The sequence below is a fragment of the Malurus melanocephalus genome, unplaced genomic scaffold (assembly GCF_030028575.1).
Source record: "Malurus melanocephalus ecotype Western Australia unplaced genomic scaffold, MMel_1.1 scaffold_8, whole genome shotgun sequence".
Taxonomy (NCBI): domain Eukaryota; kingdom Metazoa; phylum Chordata; class Aves; order Passeriformes; family Maluridae; genus Malurus; species Malurus melanocephalus.
In genome coordinates, this window is record NW_026623240.1 from 3,704,251 (window position 1) to 3,723,924 (window position 19,674).

The following is a 19,674-nucleotide window of genomic DNA, read 5'->3' on the forward strand; positions in this document are numbered from 1 at the left end:
CTAAATAACTCTATAAAGTATTTCCAAAACCAAACAGATATTTTCCACTCTTCCACAAAACTCAATATAATGTAACTTATTACATATTTTTGTGCAGAAAGTCTTACACAACCTGTCTTCATTTCAATGAAGCTGTAAATTTGGGGACTGTATATATGACAAGCAATTTTGATTAAGTAAAGAAGTGGGAATTGCACAGCTGGCTGGAGTCACATGAGCTAGAGAAAAGAGAGATTGCACAGGCCTCTCTAAAAAGCTCTCATCACAAAGTGAGCCTATAACATTGCCTTTATAACACTGAGCCCACAAGCCCAGAAGATGACAAGCTTGTTTAGGGTGGGAGATGTTGATGCAGGATGCCCGTGCCTTGGCCTAGTTTTATGTTTTACAAATTGTAACCACCACATTCCTGCAAAAACAGAAGCAACATGAGCTCCCTCATCAGTACACTAGGGTCTAAATTGACAACAGAAAAAGGAAATGTTTCTTTTAGCTCTAAAAATTAGTGCAGAAAGCAAATGCAAGCTACATGCAAGCTGTGTCAATACCTCAGTCTTCAGTGAAATGATCCCAGTCTGGTTCACCTCCAGTCTTGGAGGTCAACAGTTTTCAGAAGACCAAGTCAGCAGATGCTCATCCTTTTGCAATGCCTCAGTGGAAACTAGATCTTTGTTTCATGGTGCAGAAAGGCTGTGAAATCCATGAAGCTCAGACATCTCAAGGACTACAAAATAAACCCACTCCTTTGCAGTGCTAATACAGGAAATTCCAGTGTGAGGGAATGCAGCCTCTGTCCAACATACCACAACCAGCAGAAGAATGTGGCTTCCCAGGAAAAACTTTTAACTGGTTCCTAGGGGGCTTATGCRTAAGTTGACTTCATGTTACAGTAACAAATCCATTGGTCCATTCAGCCATGGGTGTATTTCAGCTGGCCTTGCTGTGAGAGCAGCAGAGCCATGGTGGACAGCCTGCTACATGTCCCATATGGGCCTGTGAGACCAGGCACAKGGGAGACATGAAAAGGGTGATTTGCTTCTCCTGATGAGCTCAGGAGGTAGGCAGGCATTACCGTGAAAGTCTCTCCCTTTGTATGAATTAGAACTACCCTGAGGCTATTAGCTCCTCTCCCTCCTCATGGAATCAGTAAAAACCATCAACACCACATGTATTAATTTAACTAAGTAGAAAATATAAATTGAAGCTTAACCTGTATAATGAGAAATGGTTTTCAGTGTCTCCTGCAGCTGGCAAGACTAGCAGTGAGCACACATGATATTGATATTGATATTGATATTGTCCCAATCCATGTAATAGAACTGACTACTGAGATCTATGACCCAAACCACGGACACCATACATGGCCTTCAGAGATAACTGTTCTGGAAATGCTGGGAAAAACAAAGAGAAAAGATCAGAACTGGACCCTGAACCTGGCATAGTTCCAATAATGACAACTTAGAGCCTACCACTCTCATCTGTTCTCTGATAAACAGGTGGCAAAAGAATGCAAAAGGTGCAAACTTGGGTCTAAGAGTCCCTCTGAAGTGGTCCAAGCACAGTGGCACCATGCCCAGGGGCACTGCAGGGAGTATGGCAGAGCATGCATTGGGGTACAGGTCACCGTGTCTGCCTTTTCTTTCCCTTCCAGTTCCACCTGCCTCTGTGGCACGGGGACAGGACAGGGTGCTCTGAGTTTGCTACTCACAACAGTCTCTTACACTGATGTGCCAATTCAGCTGTAATAAATCTGGTCTTTTAGGTTTAATCATATTATAAATGTTGGCCAGCTATCACAAAAGCAAAATCCCCCCCCATTTTACAGAAGGCCTTTTTCACCCAAGTGAAAGCTAACAACCACAGAGCAACTGTTACTAACACATGAAAGCTTGGCTGTTCCAGCTAGATGAAAGGCACCAAACCTGAGACAAATATTTTGTCAACCCTCATGGGGAATCTTGTAAAGCCATCTCCCATCCTGTAACCGCTCTGTGGTTAAATAGCAGCTTCAGTTCTCTGATGTTGCAATCCAGCACCTTTCACAGGCATTAAATTCCCTCTAAATTAATTCTAAGGGAAAAAAAAAAAGCTTTCTGCTCAGAGTTATTTCTATAGCCCAGTTATTTTATATGAATCTGATAACTAGTTTCCTGCTACAGAGATTACATCTTGAATACTTAATGCCAATTTGGAAATTTTTTAGACAAAACAAAAATACATCTAAAACATAACACACACAGYTTAGCTAAGTGTAGAACATTAATGCAAGGCATGATTGGAAAAACAGCAAATAAATTGAAGGAGGGGAGCAGATTCAATGGATAACTCTCAGGGTTAGTACATGCTGTAMCTGGTCATTCAGATGTTTCTGGTTCTGTAAGTACATTTTTCTTAGCAAAAAAATCTCAGAGTTCAACTATTTAAAAAAAAAAGTTAGAAAGAAAGATAGAGTGCAGCCAAAGGATAGCCTTTAACAACCATTTCAAAATGAAATCTAAATATGCTTACATAATAGATAAATGTTGGCTTCCAGGGAAGCTTTACAACACTCTAATTCCAATCTGGACTGGGATATATGGAAATGTTTTGAATTTCCATAAGTGTCCRGAGCTCTCTGCTAAGCAGACAAGATGATATTGTGATTCAAATAATAGAAACTATTTTTCCTCCTTGAGTAATTCACCGGATTCTCTTTGGCACCTTTCTGTTTTTCCTTTTGAGCCACAGTACAATTTTATTAATAGGACTATACAATAATTACTCTTCTGATATTCTCATCGACTACTGATAACTCAACTACCCTGGTTTTTGCTACATGGATTCCAGGATCTGCATTAAAAAGCAACAACCAAAAAAAAACCCCACAACAGATCTTTCTTCCCCTCATTACTTAAAACTCATCAAACACAGGGGTTTGCATGTAGGTTGCAAAGTTCCCTTTCATGGCCCTCCTCCATAGCAAGTTCTTTGGAAGTTTTTCTCATCCTTCACAGTCAAACCAGCAGCGGCCAGTCCATGGTCTATGGCCCATCACACACACTGCATGCACACATGCAGAATACTTGTAAAACAAACAAATTAAGGCTCAACTTTCCCTAACCTAAGGTATTGTAAGATGAGACCCAGTGAGTTATCTGAATGGTGCAATGATCTAAGGAAAGAGCAGGGAATTATATTGTCAGGAACAGATGAGGAAAATGCAGCCCTGAAGTYGAAATGATCAGACCTAGCTGAGGTTTGCAGACTCCTGAGAAGAGTAGGCAGATCCTGAGACACACTAGACATCCCTCCATCTGTATTTTGTCCCTGTTCATATGCAAGCAAAATGAGTAAAAATRTCCTTTAAATGGCTAAATCAATCACTGGTTGTTAACAAGAACCAATAAATCAAGAAATGCCTCTTGACACTGTACCTTCAGTGTGGTACAGGCAGCCCATTTCTCACTGCTGGCCCCACTGGTGGCTCCAGCTCCCATGCAGCAATTGGTAATGCCCCTCCAGTGCTGTCCCCAGACACCTGGAAACAAAGTGGCACCGGTTGTTCCCCTCGCAGGCCTGCTCAGCCACAGCTTCAATGGGCAACACCAGCAGCTTAACACACAAAGACCTGATGCAGAGTCCTCAGGCTGGTGGGTGCAGCCTGCAGTCACCACGGGCACTGGTGATGACAACCTTTTTATGCACACAGACTTGCAGTATTAATTTGCAAGCAACAGACAGAAGCAGGGCTGTCGGCCAACAAGTAATATTTTGTAGAGCAGATGCCATATGTCATATGTTGAAAGTCTTASAYCAGCAAAACACATGGTTTAGTGCARAGCTCAAGGGTGTCCCGGTGAAGCCAGTTGCATCTTTCATGGTCTTCAAGACAGCTATCCAAAGAGYTGCAGAAATGAGGGGTTAATTATTTTACTATAACTTTTCCTTAATGTTACCCTTCTTTTTCWGGCTACATGTTTAAAGTTGAAGGAAATTATATGAAAAAGCAAAAGATAATTAAAGCAGGATTCACAGCAAAGAAAGTAGGTGCTTTGATTTTAAAGGTACTTAAAATTAGGGAGGATTTTGAAGGCCAAAGAAAATGTACCATGGTGCTAAACAATTTTTATAAATTATCATTAAGTATGATGCTTTTAAGCAAGTTGATCACTGAAGGCTGTCCTCTGTCACTGAACCCAAAACCCAAAACGATGTTTTTCTCTAGTTTAGCTTTCCATGGCCAGTGTATTTCAAGACAGGAATGAGATCTTACCAAAACAGGAGATATTAGAAACAGCAAGCACATCTGCTCAGCAAACAGATACAAGTTTGGAGAGACACCCTCTCCTGCCAAAAGCACATCATACAGATATGGGTTAAAATGGGTTAAAATGACTATTTWAAAAAGTTGAAAAACCATTTGGCTTCTGCTGACTGAAAGGTGATTCCATGCTGTAACTGCTCATTGGGCAGAGGCATATGCAAACCCTTTAGTATGGCTGCCCAAGCAGTAGCCCAGGAAGAGCAGCTTTCACAACTGGCAGCTGGATATGAAGATAATCATGTGGATATGGACCCTGATCTCTCTGCTAGAACAGATAATAGAACAAAAAAAAAGAGGAAGATGGCAAGGAGATACTTGATTTCTTTGAATAATTGTGTCTTGCAGTTTGTTATCATGCTTAAGTTGAACATCAACGGATTTTGGGGGTTTTTTTGTGAATTTTTAGGGAAAATTGATAACATCAGCAGTCACATATCTCCTATTGCCACTCTCTTGGTTCCTAATATAACTAATAATTTAGACCTGATGGGCTCCTTTGGATTACTTTGGGCCAAGATGTGGGGTAACAGAAAATGATTGCAAAAGAAGGGAACCGAGTAGAGGCTTTCCCGGCCATAGCATTTTGTTCAGCTGAAAACCTGCACCATGGATATTGTGTCACCCTCTGTATCCCCCTGACTGCCAAGGACAGTAACTACWTTGGCCAAATGGCTTGTTTCCTGGATGTAGGAACCTGCTCACATCAGCCCTTGCGTTCTCTCCGGTGCAAGGGAGAGRTTCTTCCACCTTTAAAAGACTGAAGTGGATACCTCATTAGGCCTTGATTATCCTCAAGCAATTGCTTAGATTTCTGCCCTATTACTGATCTGCCTTTTTTAGCAGGGGTCGTGGAATGGGCAGTGCCTGTCTTGTCTTCGTTATAATGCATGATTTGAAACTTTTCAATTAAGCTTCAGATCAGGCCACAGTACTGAGACCACTTTAACGAGGGTGAGTAATGACCTTGTGCTGCACGTGATTTCTGGCACACCATCAGTTTTAATTCTTCTTGATCTTACTGTAACCCTTTGATACTTTGGATCAAGGGTTCTCTTGAAATGCTTTAAGCACATCGTAGGACTTTCAGGGACTGTTCTGACATGGTTTCTATCCTACTTGTCTCAATGTAGCCAGACTGTCACCTGTAAGTTTTCCATATAAATTCAAATTGTCAAAGATTAAAAGGGAGCTGAAAATCTGGCCTGTGTGCAGAACCGGGAAAATCTGGTGTGGGTCCCTAGAGTRAGCGAATCTAAGGAGGATTCTGCTACGAGACCAAGGTAACCCCTTTGATGTGCCATGCCCAAGTACAGCAATGCTATGATTAGAAYAGAAAGCTACATTATGCTGGAGTAGTGAATTTAATAAGAACTACTGAGAGAGAGACTTCCAGAAATTTAGACTTCCCAGTTAATACCTGTCTTTACATTACATATAGGTCAAACTAAAAATCTRTGGTTTTAAACACAGCATAGACCCTCAGCCAGTTAAACCAATGATAGAAATCACATTGACACCAGTAGGGTAAAGGTCTCACCTTTGAATTAAGGACTATTTGGACCCAGACCAAATCCAAAACTTGTAGCTGGAATCAATTTCTAAACAAAGCAGATCAACCTTGATATTTTCAGGGTGCTTTCCCAGTTTTTGAAGTTTCATGAACCTGAATTTCCTTTTCTTGTGAGAAGGAACAGCAACTAACTATAAAATTCAACTCAGAAAGAGTTTCTAGAAGGCCCTTGACTTCTCCAAGGTTTGTAGGCTTCTCAGAGCTGACTTAAGACTTCCATGTGCATGAGGCAATGAAATAGATATACAGGTTTGGTCATAAAAACCCRTAAAATGCTTCTCATACAAAATCACATAAAACTCATATATTGCTTTTAGGTATGAATGTTTCACAATGTCTGGATGCACAAGTCCTCAAAACACAGAGTCCTTTCCAACAGGAGCAATCGGTTCCTATTRACAGCACAAGGCCAAACACCAGACACCCTGAGAGACCAGACTCGGTATCCATGAGGGACAGAAGCAGCTACAAGCCTCAACCTCAAACATGGGCAGAACCAAGCAACTTATCTATTGAGGAGAGAGTGAGAATGGGACTGCAGCCTGTGCCTTGCAGGCAGATGTGTGGGAGCCTGCTCTGCTTGGCCCATAGCCCTGCTCTGTCCTGTCAAGGCACCCAGCAGAGGGACGATGCTTTCTGGACTTGCCAGAGGGGTGAATTTTTAGATAGCTATTGTCATCTGAAATCTTCTCTTCAGACATCCCAAAAGCTCCTCTCCTGGCTGATGGGGCACATTGCAGGGCTGTCATCACTGAGCAGGCTGATTTAAAACCTGGTTGCTGACAGTCTCACAGGCTGCGTACCGACAGAGCGAAAAATGAGATGTTTAACAGCTCCCCTCCTGCTATAGTTTAGACATTTTCGCCTTTAAAAGCAATGGGCTAAGCTACTTAAAACCAAAACTTTCCTGTACTTTTTTTTTTTTTTTTTTTTTTTTTAGAATTCTTGAAGCTCTTCTTACATGCAGCATGAGGGGGGGTTATCTGCAAGGGTAGCAGAGAAATCCATGTGTTTTATTGCAGTAGGACAGTACCAACAGAGAAGTGAAAAAGCTTTCAAACTTGCTATCAGCCACTTGATATATGCAGAAGTTGATTTTTATTGATATGCCTCTAGTCATCAACTGAAATGGTTTATCTTTTGTTATAACCTTTATAGGAGGCCTTTTTCACTGCACTTGCCTGGTGGTTCTGCAGAGCTGGTAACATTCAGCAAAACTCATTTTCCAAACCAAGCCTATTGGATAGAATATACCTTTTTTCCTGGGATGTAGCAAGCAGAAAACAGTCTCATCTGACACTTTTTTGGCTGCAAGGAGAGCAAATCAGCAGTACCATTGGTGTCCTACAAGAGAAGGCATTGAAAARGGGTGAGGGAATCCAATGGATTTCACTCTATACAAAATTATTGCTATGTCAGGATTGACTTCTTTGTTAGACTAACAGGGTCACACCTATTAGCACGAAAAAAAGGCATTGGTCATTTAACACAACCCTCTTTACTGTGCACTGGAAACACACATTCCAGCTCCTGTGACTCTTAACAAAGCTGCAAAGAGCAAATCACAGCAGTGTGCTGTATCCCCATTTCAGGTCCTCAAGGCAGCAATTACAGAAAACATTTCTGTTATCGCCACATTTCAAAGTCAGGGTATGGCCATGCTGATGTGTGGCTCTAAACCCAGTGGAGCTTGATCTATTAAATGCATAAAGGGGTCTGTGTGTCAAAGGAGCCTGGTCTAATCAGGGGACAGAAACCACAAACTCACAAATTTGAAACCAAGATTTCTTTGGCCATTTGACCAACACTTCAGAGCACATCCATACATTTTAAATTTCACACTCTAATAGGAATACATAGCAATGTTCCTTTCAGAGGTGTTGCATTGATTAATAAGCTTTTCACCGAGGATGGAAATTGCTACATAAGTGTTAAGCACTGTTAACTAATGAAAGACAATTCCATACATTCTGGTGGAATCTAGAGAACTTCAGCAAAAAAACTAGTTTCATTTGCATTTGTACTCTGTCTGACAACAGTGATCAAGCTGGAAAGTTATTTCAAATGTTTGTTATGCTCCATGACTGCAGAAAAAATTAGAGGGAAAATTCTGGCTCATAAGGCAGAATTGTGCCTGCTGAAAAATCTTTAATTTCTGAAATACATAAAGAGCACAAACAACTATTTCTCTCATCAAATATGCACACACCTCAGTGATATTCAACTTCGTAACTGTGYATAGAAGGAGTGGTATCAATGAATTTAAAGTACAGAGCAACTTTCAGCAGAGAAACTGCTAATGCTTTCCATTTCAGTCACATGTCCTCATTAAGGGCCCAGGCTTCCTGGCAAACTAGAGAACGTCTGTTTTAGGAACTTCTAGCTCTGTTTTTCTGTGATTCACATTCAGTGTCACGTCGCCAATGTGAAATACTATGGACTACCTGACACCTTACTGGCGCAGGCTATGGGCACTGCTTTTGGATCCTCAAAAGCCAAACTACGTTTTTCCTCAAATAAACAAATTGGATGAATCTCTGTATCTCTAGAGTGTATAAAGCTTTCTGTGAATACTTCCTGTGACAGGGTTTGGGATTAGAAACTATGTCCTTAAACTTCCATTTCTATGCCTTTTTCATAAACTCATCATTGCTCTTGATCAGATTTGCAAACAAACAAAAGCAGTTGACCAAGACTGGTGGCTTCTGCCTCCAAGACTTCCAGAGAATAGGCCTGCTGAGTTTGTGAGCTAGCAGATGGTAGTTTGCAAGAGTCTCAAGAACACAGGATACTTCTCCAACACTGGCCTACTTCGTGATGAAGCAAATCATTTAACCTCCAGATCTTTCCCCTTTTTGTTTTTCTGGGCCAATGCTGTCTCTTAATGGATGCTGGTAGTGCATCTCCCAGGACAATGGGGTTCAAATGGCTCTATATACTGTTAGASTATGTCTTTCTCTCTGATTCTTTTGTTCTAACATTTAGATATGGAGATTTATCTCTCTTTTCATTGGATTTCTATGGAAAGAAAAAACTAAAAAAAAACCACTCAACAGGCATAATTTCCTGACTTATTTGTACGTGCCCATTTTGTCAAGGGATGTGCATCTACTGTGAATTGCTGAAAATGTAAGGTAGCTATGAAACATGATGTTCTTGTGCTCACCAGCCCTTTGCCTTTAAAAAAAGATCTGTAGCCTAAACAGGCAGCTTTAAGAACTCTCCTGACTCAGTTGTAATCAAGATACCATCTACTTAAATAAGCATTTGTACTCCCAGTGATTTTAGGAGATGAATTACTGATCTTATTACCATAGTAAATACCCTTGAGGCAATGCACAGGCCAACGGAATATTGCTTTCTGCTGGTACAGTACCCATTTTCAGGAGAACTCTAGGAGTATTTCTAGCCATGTGGTAATAATAAAAGATTTGCTTAGACTGTATTTGCCAGAAAGTCCTATTTGCAGAAGTGGCTTTTAAATCTTTGACACTGTTCATGGGAAACAGCTTGTCAGCTATGAAAATATTCCTACCAGCTCCTGTGTATCAGACTTACCACTGGGGAAAAGAGATTTTCAGGTGRCATAGCTCAATAGCAAGCAGAGAAACTTTTCAGCTGACATGGTGAGCAGCAGAGTAGCATTACCTGGATTGGCAAAGGTGGTTTYTGCCTGCCAGCAGCGGGGCAGGCTGCAGTGCCCTTTGAGGACAGTTCCATTTCCATGCACAGCTCTGTGTCTGGGCAGGCAGCGAGAGCCAGAGGAYAGGGAGTGATGGCGTGTGGGAGGCCTCCAGCTCAAGCACACTCCATTTATTTATCACTGAACCGTCATCTGGTCAACAGGAAAAGTTGATAAAACTGTTACCTTCGGGGCTCTGTYCTCCTTGGGAATAATGAAAAGGTGAAGCTGGTTAAGGTCAGTGCACAGGAGGCCCTATTGAAGGTGGGAGCAGGTTGCCATGAATTACTGAGCATCATCTGGCATCGCAGATAAGCAGAATGGGTAAGAGACTAGGCAGGCTCTACAATAAGGGATGGATTTAATTAACAATTGCACAGAGGGAGCAGACCGTAGCATTCTGGCACGAGGACATCCTACATCTGACAGTTGCTTAAAGAGACAGGGAGCACCCTATTATAAAAAATATATTACTCCTCAAWGTATTTTAAAAATTACATGAGAAACAATAACATATTGTATTACCCTTTCTCTCCAGAGCTGCCTGATTACACCAGCACTGAGCACCGCAGGCTCTCTGCAGATATTCTGCACTGGGGCCTGTTTAAAAACATCAGTCCAAACTTGGTTGCAAAAGTACAACTCGGCTGAAGTCAGGGGGTTGTGCAGATGTAACTAAAGGCAGATGTTGATCCATATTAACTAAACTATTAAATACATCAATCTTACCCAACCATCTGACGCCTTGTCCTACTTCCCAATATTTTGTTTCCCAAAAGTTTATTTAAATTCAGCCAGTTGACAATTTGCAAGCTTCTGGGTAACCCTTTTTTAATAACTTCTTGCTTTCCACCCCACCCCCTTCTCTCTCTCTCTCCCCCTCTTTCTCTCCTTTAAAGTTATTACTTTAATGTTAAGTGAATCTTCTAATTATTTTGAAAGTTCAACATGATCATCATTGCACAGTTCTAGCTGTTTCTCTCTTCACTCAGTAAACAACAACAAAACACCAAACGAAAGAAGCTGAAACTAACCAGAGTTCAATTCTTATTTCTTTTCACTTCAGGGTTAGCAAAACAATTGATGAATGCACAAGCTCCTTAACTCATGGGTCCGTGTTCAGAAAAATGCAGACAACTGATTTTGATGGTCCCAGCTTCAGTCTTAGCGGGTGTTTAACCACATCCCACAGATCAATGCAGCTTCAGTGGGTGGACTCTCCTCCCAGGGAGCCAAACATGGAACACACCATTGCTAAAATAGATCTATACGGAAAACAGAAAAATACATCCCTGAACACTTCTGCATGAGTAAATCACCCTTTTTTTTTTTTCATTCTCCTGAATAAACGACTACCCAATCACTGGAAACAATGAATGAGGGGGAAAAATAATTTACAAACCAATCTGTACAAAAAAAGGTTCAGAGATTTCAGAGCTACCCTGCTAGTAATGAATCTGATTTCCTATATTACACCAGTTTTGAGACTGCATGACATTACTTAGTCTTTTACACCAATGACAAGCAAGACACACCACTGTATTCTTGTCCTTTTCTAAACTTACCTGTTTATTAGAGCCTATCCTGTAGAAGCAGATTGCTTTTTCTGAATCATACTTAAAAATCAGTGCTGTAAATTATACTCTTTGGGAAAAAAAGGCCATAGAAAAGGTGTGACTTGAATGTATAAGAATTTTTTGAATGAATAGAGCCCTTAATATTTAGTTTTGCCTAATGAAGTATGGCATGAATGTAAAAGGATTAGTATTCCCGTAACATTCAATTCACACACACAAAGTGTAATTCATGGAACCTGGCTTTAATTTTTTTTACATATAAATAATTAATGCTGCATTTAAAGCATGTTAAAATGTTTTATTTCTTAATCAGCTAATTTGACTGAGAAACAAAGATGCCTTTATGTTCATTTTCCTTGACTAGRGTTACTGTAGTAAAAGGTCCCCTCTAGCTTTTGGCTTTTGACTCTCAAGTTTGCTGCTGCCAATTAGTTTTCTAAAGTCACTATTTTGCAAAATGTTTCTCACTTTTTAAAAAATGTAATTGAATGTCTCTACATCACAGAGTTTCTTGTGTGCAGACACAGGGTGTTAAACATTCTTTGGGTTGACTTGGGTCAGCTTTAAAAAATCTCAGACACTGAAACTTGAGAAGCAGTCGTGTGCTAGTGTTTTCTCCACATCCTGTTAAGTATTAAGTGGTTATTTTAAATAGAGTTGTTATACTCAGCAACTGACTTAAAGTGCTTGATATAGTTTACAAGACGATTAATWAAATGAGAGCATAGCATGTGATGCACATGTATTTCCATAATCATTCACATTGGCCTATAGTTGCCCTTTAATTTTCATACTAATTAAAGTAACACATTGAACTGCAAATTGTAAATGGCTGCATTTCTCAGTAGATGTTAACACTGATGTAAGCTGAATGGCAAATAAAAAACCTCAAGAATTAAGCAGAGTGGTTTTTGACTCTGATCCATTCAAGTTTCTCTACTCATTCCATTACTGAATCATGTCCACATTTTAACAAGACTGCATTTTTCCTGTGTTTTCAGCCCCATATTTTTCTGAGATACAATGTGAGGTTTTTTTTGTATTGTGGTGTCTGGTTAGTTGGTTTCCATCTAATACAATAGAGCAGTCATACAGCAGTTACAGGTTCAATTTTTTTTTAAATGATGGTGGAGCTAAGGTTTGTAATCTGATGGGCAAAAATAAAGAAAACCTATTTCACCAGTAGTTTTACTTCTTATTTACATCTGACCCATTATCCTCCTTGGTTCTTGTTCAAATCTTGACACGGCTGACTTAGAACCTAAAATGAAAACTGTTGGACTGTACTTCCAGGTTGCATCAAGGAAGGGGGAAGTTAGTCCCTAGAACATTTACTGGGACTTGGAAAAGAGCAGAAACAGATAGGAACAATTATCCCATGGCTCAGACAGCTGCTGGCACTTTGACTTGACACATGTTCTGATGGGGACTGCTGCATCCACCTCAAGCTGTCTCCAGCATGTAATAGACACACAGTAATTGCTATTGAATGAGAAGTAACCTTGGACTACAAGCATATGAAAGAYACCTTTAAAAAATCCTTGACAAAATAAAACCTTCTGTCAGGGCCAACAGCTCAAAAATTAACAACTAATCACTCCTTTCAATATGTCCTCCATCTAATTGCTTCCATGATGAGGTGGGGTTTTTTTTGCTTTTAGAAATGAGCATTATAAAAGATTTCYTTTTAATTTAAAATGAAAAATTCCTCCACTCCCAGGTGACCTATCCAAGAGAAATAATAATAAGCACTCGATTGCTCAGAGAGCATCAGCTCTCACACGTATTACAAGGCTGAGCATTCATGCTCCCTTACAACCCACCCCTCTCCCTTCCCACGGCATGTCCTATCTCCAGATCCTAACTTGGCTTGGCCCAGGATGTTTGTTAAAATTAACTTTCAGATCAGGCTGGAGTCAGTGTACTTGGCAAGGAGGAGAGGAAGCAAGACTGCAAGGGAGGGAAYGGCTTCAGGAGGCAAAGAGGGAAGCTGTAGCCCAAGCAGGGGGTTTTGGGGATTGGAACAGGCCACAGCAGCACTGCAGCAGGACACATAGTAAAGCCATGTTTACTCCCAGTTTTGTCACAGCCACCTTGAGGATTATGCTGTCCCCAAGTCCCTTGTTGTGGGCCACACAAAGGCTTCCCTACACCTGCCCCAGCTCCCTGGGCTGCAGCCAGGCAGGGTTTAGCTCCTGCTCYTGCCTTGGTGGGGGCACCCAACGTGACTGTTCCCATGATATGCCTTATTTCAGCAAAAGCGTTCTGAAGTTCAGCCGTGGCAATGCTGAACAGCCACGCATTGCAAAATGAATGGAGTCACGCTGAGGGAAGACTGATAGACTATAGTAATAATGTAAGACCTTTTTTCCCCTCATAAACCAAATTTCCCATACATTTCTGGAAGATTAATTTAGATTTAGGGAGGTTTCGACTGAGATACTGGGAAAAAGACTCKAAATGGAAGGTTGGTTTCTACCTGACCTTAACTACTACATCAGCTACCACTGCTCCAGTACRTTTGTATATAAAATGTTCAGGCACTTCAGCTTAATTACCTAWGGAATCTACAGAAGAAAGCCTTTAAAATGTTTTAATTGCAAATTTAGTCTTTCTGAGWGCTGCACAACAGTGATACCATCCATTGATTAATTAACCATGTGTATAAAGAAAAAAATAAARTAACTCTCAGCTACATGGATACAGTCCTGCATATAGTCCGGCGCCTCCTAAGCAGATAATGCATGTAAACATGTGCACATACAGAATTAAGTAGTAATTTGAGTTTGTTGGATTTTGGTTTTCCTTTGAGGCTGATTGGTGTAAATGTAACATTGAATTAATTTTCAAGTTTATCCTCAAACTCTGTTGTAAGAAAGAAGGGATTATAGAGGGGGGGAAAATCCTAAAAGCAAAAGCTTGTGAAGCTTTCTGACTCCTGTGGCACAAAAGGACTGCTTTGTTTCCAASTGGGAGGTTCAGTTGACTCTTCCACTTGGACACAAATCCCCTCTCCCATTCCTTTAACTTTCATTTTCACTCACCTACTAAATACAGGATGGACTTTCTCCTCCTCCGTTGCAGCCTGCAGATTGCCTCCAATGGGACCCTGCTGGTGAGGTGCAGGCAGGTGGGGGCAGCTGCTGGCTGGGCTGGCACTGCAGCCCCAGAGGGACCACAGAGAAACACACATTMAAAGCAGGGCTGAGCAGGGATGCTTCAGCTCAGCACCAAGCGGGCCATCCAGCAAGTGTGCTTACATGAAAGCCAAAGGCCTGGGAAGTCTTTCATCTCTCCAGAATCAAACCCCTTTTTTACACACTCATGACAGCTGGTTATGATGAGCAAATTAAAACTAATTTAAAAGTTACTCTCGGGCACAATTGTCAAGCTTTCATTCAGGAAACTCTCTAAACAAGCACTTAAGTTTAAGCAGGTGCCTAAATCCCACTGAACACAGTAGGATTTATACACCTGTTTTAGTGCTTTCCTGGGCAGGGACTGCCCTCAGCAAGTGGTATGTTTATCCCAGGAGTCCCAAAGTCCAGGTGTCTTATTCTCATCCAGGTTTAATTGCTAGTGCCTAGGCAGCACTGGGATCACACCACCCCTAACTGGATTTTTATTTTAATACACATCCTGCTGTACTACAAACCTGCYGCAGCCCCACAGGCAGCTCGACTGCTAACGAGCTGCAGCGCAGGAATCTGAGCACGAGAGCCATCTAAGAAGGTTCATAGACACAAACTGCCACTGTGGATAGCCATGCTGTTCTTTCAAGGCATGAATAGCATATCGAACCATTCCTTGAAGCTGCAGCTTAGGCTTTTATTCCTTTTTTATTTTTCTGAAGACCATMATTGCAATCCTGGCACAGCAGGGATAGCACTGGGAGCCCCAGCACCAGAAGTCCTCTCCTACCACAGAAGCAGAGTGTGGTGAGGGTGCACATTCATCCTAATCTCTGTTTTACAAGATACAGATGAGCCTGCTCAGTGGCAAAATTAGCATGCTGGGAACAGCTCTTCTCACCCTAGAGTAGCAAACTGCAGAGCTGGTGGGAGGAGAAGGGAGAGGAAAGCAGSAGTTTGGCAATGTGACAAGTACTGTGAAGTAGTTTTTTGAGCATTAACACTGACCTAGGCAAGACACAAAGTTGAAAAGTAGCAAGTATTTTCAATGAAAACCGCACCATGTTTCATAAACTTTGAGTCATTCTTGTTAATTGAAAAACAAACYCAGAGTTTTCATTTCTCTTTCTCCCTCTGTGCTGGCAAGAGGAGGATGGGAAAGGAAACAGAAAAAGAAAGGGTCACCACTAAGCTTTCTAAGGTCTTCCCTTTTGATACTGCGACTTGTTTTGGTTATTTTTTCATTACTTATTTTCACTAAAGCAGAAAGTCTCCAGGAAAGCATTTGCTTTGGTTAAAATCAAAATTAAATCTGTCSTATCATTGAGGGAAAAAACAACTGACTCTAAAGAAGACAAACTCTGTATCAGTGTACTCACATATTGAAGAGGGCATGTGCRAGTCAAATTGCACTGACAGACCAGCATAGGTCAGATCTGTGAAAAAAAGAAGTATTTTTAACAATCTTTCAGCCCTCTCTTTATTAGACCTTAATTAAATCAGTGGGTCAAAGTAACAGAGGGAAAAAATGGTTCAGCTAGGGGACACTAATCAACCCCTTKCAGTGGACTGAGAAATATCTTAAGCAAGAACTAAGCTTTAAATCAACATCTGCCTCATGTATCGCATAAACATAGACATTATTGCTCAAGAAAAAGGTATTTGTAGGACCTTTCCTTGAAAATAAAAAGCAYTTCTATAAGAAAACATTGCTAATAATCACTAAGTAGATCAGTAAGCATACTTGAATGAGGACAACTAGGCAAATCCTTTGRGGTTTGGTTGAACTGCATCCTTACACATGTTGTGAATTTTAGAGACCCCAGCGCTGAACTGAGCACCAGCTCCTGAGTTGGTTGGTGCTGTTGGAACCAGACAATAATATTGCTGTGTTGACCATTAGACCTGGGAGTAGCAACTGAACCATTTAACTCRATTAATACCAAGTCTGGACTTGCCTTCTTTTGTCCCCACAAATTTTGGCTAGAAAACTGAATACTCCCTAAGACCTTGCTCATATGCAYGACTGAAGGAACAAATTCAGTTACATCAATGCAACCTCAGTAGCAATAGGAAAAAAAGAAGGCTTCATTCCTGTGCCTGAGTGGCACTTGAGTCACTCTGGCCGACATGACTGACAGAGTGAATGTTGGCAATAYTTAGCAACAAAGTCTGGTCCTCAAACTAGCATGTAATCCCCCTGAAAAAGCTGTGCTGCAAACAGACAATGCAGAGAACCTGAAAGAAACGGAAAGAAACTGAAAGAAAATGGCTAAGATGAGCATCCTGCCTTGAAGACATAAATGAGTACTTGTGAGGATATTCAGCACAGAAACACCTTTCCTGATCTTCACAGCATATGTACAGTGTGCTTGCCCTGCAGGAGCCAAGCCAAGTGGTGAGACTGAGCCAGCACGTAGCATGGCTGTATCCCTCTGTCTCATAACAAACCGGGGGGAAGGAAACATGACTCAGAGAGGGAAGTTACTTCCCTATGCACTCCTGGCTAGGGAAGATGACTTACTGCATGCCTGGGTTGTGGCTGGGGATGAGGAACACCTCTCTGGTTCCCATCCCTCTGCTGGGTTTCATGCAGATTGGGTCAACGTGAATACATTTCTTGTCAGGATCTGGGAAACTTCTGTTATGACCCTACAAAACACAAGATAGATTCTGTCATCTTGATCTATGCTGCATTAAGTCTTATATCCTAAATATGAAGTAGTAGTTTTTAACTAAAGTACAGCAATCAGCAATGGACAAAGTCTGACTTGCAATATTTACCTATCAAATAACATATGATACTTCAAATTAGCTTAAAATTACAAATCTGGTGGTTCAGATTTCATGAGTCACAGCTGAGGAAATCACTTTTTACCTGAAGAGCATTTGGAGCCACATTCCATGTGYCTTTTAACCAAGGAGATTGGTGATCTCTCCAAACACGATTGGCTCTGTGCAGTTTTTATGATAGGCTGCATCCAAGAAACACCACCAATTTGCCATATAATATTTTGCTTATTATAATWATAATTATTCATCTCTACTGCTTAAACCACTATTGCATGAGAAAGTTAATATTTCCAAGGCACTGGGTGGAATACCTTTCCCAGAAAACATGCTCTCAACAGGAAACCCAAACACAGTGCTAGAGAGTTATCTTAAGCAGATTTAAATAATTAAATCCAAAATTCTCAAACCACTTGCTGTTTCAAATTTATTTCTTTAATAACAAGCTTGTTTCAGCAACACACTGGATTAGGGTTTCATTTATTCAAAATTTAAGGTCTGTCCCACTCTGAGTGTTATTTTAAGTATTTAGGGGAATTTTTGTGCTTGTGAAAATGAAGAGATTGTTGCATTATAAATTCATTTCCTCTGTTATTGCACAGGCCATGCACAATGCAGCTGTGAGAGCTGTAAGAGCCCCGGCAATGTCCTCAAGCTCAACATAGATGGCTGAGCCTTTGTTTTCGCACAAAGAGGAGCTGGTCCTCTCTTATGTCGTCAGGTACAAGTATTTCCTAAACAACGACAGTTGCTGACTCTGGGCGGCCGTGTGGAATGAAGAAGTGCTCAATGACGGTGATGACTATCCACATTCCCTGTGGGTCAGCTACCTAGAGCCATTTTCATGTGGGACTTGCAAGAGGGGTTGAGCCCAGTGCCCACCTCCCTGCACCAAGCAGTGCTAGCACCTCCTGTAGCAGGTGTTRCCTCCTAAGGAAGGGCTCAGTGGCAGTTGCCATCCACACCAGCAATTTTACAAACAAGCAAGTTTCTTATGTGTTCTTCATCACCTCCAGGCATTCATTTTCTTTTTAAGTACAGGAACATTAATTAGATTTTGACCACAGACCCCAGATCTGACTTACCCTGACAGGGTTTCCATTAGTGTAATCTGTAGGGGAATTCACTGTTTTAACATCTGTGTGCCTAAGGCCTATCTCACATTTACTGCCACTGCCTGAAAAGCCTCCCTTGTACGGCTGTGTGTTTCTTCATGCTCCCAATTTCACAGAAGTCATTTCARCACCAAACGGTAATTAGCAAAGGGATGGGCCTTGGCTGACATGAATGCAATTTATTGTTTTCCACAAGGCCCTGAACCGAGCAAACAAAGAACGCAGTCTTGCTGTCTGGCATTTTATTAACTTATATTGTGCGATGTACCTTACTGAAGGGAGATCTCCCACTAAATGCAGCAGCGAGGAACCAGTAACATGCGTGCTTCTGAAGAATATTAATTTCGGTTCAATTAGGCGAGTTTTGCGGGACCTCAGCCTCTAAAATAGGACAGGCACTTTTATAATTATCTTCTGTATTAACTTTATCACCACCCGACTTTTTACATAAATGCAACCTTTCATCTTTAAAATGCCAACACTTCTTCAATTTTGGCAACCGTACAGCATTGCTAATTATTTGCTCATTATGTGTGGTTAACTGATGAATCATTAATAAATGAATGAATGGCTAATATATTTTTATGGTAATTGGAGATATAACTGATTGCAGACTTCCTTTGCTTCTCAGAACTGCCCTGAATGAGCAGTAGCTGCTTAATTGTTTACAGATGATATTTATGCCACTGACAAGCTCTTCCTATAGCCGTGGTGTCTGAGAGGTGAGCCCTCCCTGTGCCCCACKGTGGGCACGGCGGTGTGATGCTCTCCCTTCCCCATCTGCAGGCACAGCAGATGGGCAGGCGTGCACATTTGGGACAGGTTTCCCACCAGCTCCCCACAATGGCTGGGAGCAGGACTACTGACACCATCACACTTATTGTCAGCATTTCCCAGTAACACCAGAGCCTGACATGGAACTGATACCTTTCTGCAAGCGTTCTCCCGCAGTCTGGATGTCTGCAGTGAATACCACAGCTAGGGCAGGGAAATCAGGCTCCAGTGACATTTTGTTTTAACTCTATACCGTGCATTACAGTAAATGGCTTACACAACCTCTTGCTGCCAGTGCACAGTTAATGAATTCAGAGATAATTGCAGGGTTGATTTCTTTCTTTCTGGTTTTTTTTTTTTTTTTTTTTTTTTTTTTAATAACCTATCTTTCCATAAATCATTCTATGGAGTACACAGTTCCAAAACACATAATTTAAATCTGCTTGACAATTCAAACCAAAAAGAAAAGACAGTAAGATGGCCAAACAAGGCTCCTTTAGCTGTGCAYACGCATCCTCAAGATCAAGTTAAAAATGCAAAGGAGATTACCGATTCTTAATTATAATTATTTAACCAGGTGGGTAGTTTCTCTAATGAACATTTCTATGAAAACAGAATAACTAATGATGGTCTTAAAGAAGTCTTTGTCTTCCCATGTACTAATGATCACATTTATAAATATGCAGGAAGGCCCCCATGTACATTGCTAATGATAAGTAATTAAGCACCAGG

General features: G+C 41.1%; 1 long non-coding RNA gene across 6 annotated transcripts in view; it reads right to left on the reverse strand.

Annotated features, from left to right (window-relative positions):
• LOC130578379 (uncharacterized) overlaps positions 1-19,674 on the reverse strand; it is a 77,645-nt gene that overhangs the window by 40,922 nt on the left and 17,049 nt on the right. For 3 of the 6 annotated variants that reach the window (XR_008965878.1, XR_008965868.1, XR_008965876.1), the window contains exon 2: positions 16,788-16,915. The exons of 1 other annotated variant lie outside the window; for it this stretch is intronic. This is a non-coding gene — a long non-coding RNA (uncharacterized LOC130578379). Of the gene's footprint in view, positions 1-548; positions 813-3,413; positions 3,537-16,787; positions 16,916-19,674 lie in introns of those variants that run through there. 2 more of the 6 variants (XR_008965879.1, XR_008965869.1) reach the window with 2 other exon arrangements.